The following is a 2,102-nucleotide window of genomic DNA, read 5'->3' as shown; positions in this document are numbered from 1 at the left end:
ATGCTGAGCGAGTCTGGTAGTATGATTGCAGGCTATGGTTGGTCAGAAGCCATAATATACCGACTAGGGTCATACTCTTCCACGGGTGAGGGCCCCTTCTCCACCACTTAGGTGTTAGACATCCCTTCCTCTGGTGAATTCCTTTTCTCTTCCACTTTTGCCACCACAGGCCTTGATTGGGTTTTGGGTGTTATATCCATCATACAAAAATCTGTGCTTTCAGAAATAACCACCTCAGGCTTAGGCAGATGGGATGGGGTAATATATATACTGGAGTTGAAGGTGGGCGGTAGTGTATGGATAAGGTTGATATTTCTAGGTGGGAGGACTAGGTTGTGGACAGGGAGTGGGTTGGTGGTCACATTTGGCTTTGAGGGTGGAGCTATGATTTTATTGTCGATGAGATCCTGCATCTCATGATGAAGGTGATAGCAACGATCAGTGGGGTGACACAAACATACATGCAATATGCTAAAATGAGAAATGCTCACCTAGTACTCAACCGAGGCAAGCTAAAGAGAAGAAAATAATTAGAAAAATGCGTGCTCTAATATGCAAGTGACTAATGCAACACATACAAAATGCAACTACTAGGTTCAGTTTCTTAACATGACATATAGATCAATTCAAGGCATATGGTAGTGCATGTATTCAAGTAAGTAGGAAATGACGACAATGTTAAAAAATGATGAACCAAACCTTAATGCATGCAAAAATGGATTTTTAAGCATGGTAATGATATGGAACGAAAAATATGATGCTACCACGGTAAGCATATTGTAGACACCCTATTTTTGATGGCCCTTACGACTTGGACACCGTTGTATTCACACCCGATGATGAATTTATATGCTCGTCAAGTGCTCAAAGTCCTCAGTGGAATGCCACAGCTTTGAGCCCTTCAAACCCTACAATCTTGTTGCCTCATTTTTGGACCAAGCCTTGGTTCTTCAATCCTGCAGCTCCTAGTGGCCTGCTGGCCACCTTTTTTGGGATGTCGACCATCACTTTTTGGTTGCCAGCCACTGATGTGGCTTGCCGGCCACCAGTTTCTTTTGTAGATATTTTGTGACAGTTGTGCCAGCTGTTTGCGCAGATGCATGCCTCTACACCCACGTGTAGGGCTGGATATTCTTGAGCAGAATTCATGTTTTCTATATATAGGAGGCTTCTCTCTTATGTTTTAAGGTTGGAAACATTTTAGATCAAAATTTTTCCTCTCTCTCTAGCAAATTCCTACACTTTTGGCTACAAATCCTTAACCTTTGCCTATACACCCTTAACCAAACCTTCTCATCTTTGGGCTTAGGCACTTTTGAGCTTGGTTTGAGCTCTTGAAGGGTGTGTTGTCTTGGTTTTGTAGCTTGAATTGCTTCTTCTCTTCAAGAGGTATAAGGCTTTACCTATTTGCTTGCTTTCTCTACTATTATTCATGCTGTTTTCCAACTACTTTGGGGTATAAAAACTCTGTGTTTTTGGGCTAAAGCTTGGGTTTCAAGGCCATTAAAGGTTGGGGGGGTGATCCACCCTTCTTTGTACCTTGTTTTGGAGGCCTTGTCCCTTGTGCTTCCCACCCTTGCATCATCTTTTTTTGAGCTTTTAAACACTATTTTTTAGAGTTATTTTAGTGGTCAAAATCATGTTTTGAAATCCAAATTTGGAGGGGTTAGCCTCCCCTCCTTGTGTTTTTCTTACTAGCCTAGTTTGTGCCATGTTTTAGCATGTTAATCTACCTATTTTTAGCTTAATTCTAGCATGTTTTAGGACTTATTTTAGACTATTTTAGCACTATTTTTGGTTGATAGTTGCATTTGAGCTTTGTTTTGCATGCTTATAGTGTAATTGTCCTCATGAGCATGGTGTTTTACGCCTTAGACACTATCTTATTTGAGTTGATAGCATTTATTTATGCTTTTCTAACTTATTTTCAGCAGTAATAATCTCTACAACCTTCCTCCTTTCTTGGCTTTTTGTTTTTCTGTGAAAGTGGTTCAAACAAATTGTTTGTTTAAAGCATGAGTTTGAGATGCCATGCTTAACGGTTTAATCCCTTAGGGGGTTCATTACCAACAGTATGATGTCTCTTTCATGCCTAAAACAAC

This window comes from Camellia sinensis, chromosome 6 (assembly GCF_055761805.1).
Source record: "Camellia sinensis isolate YWXY chromosome 6, ASM5576180v1, whole genome shotgun sequence".
In the NCBI taxonomy this organism is placed as follows: Eukaryota; Viridiplantae; Streptophyta; class Magnoliopsida; order Ericales; family Theaceae; genus Camellia; species Camellia sinensis.
The sequence above is the reverse complement of the archived record's forward strand: the minus strand, read 5'-3'. Positions refer to the sequence as shown.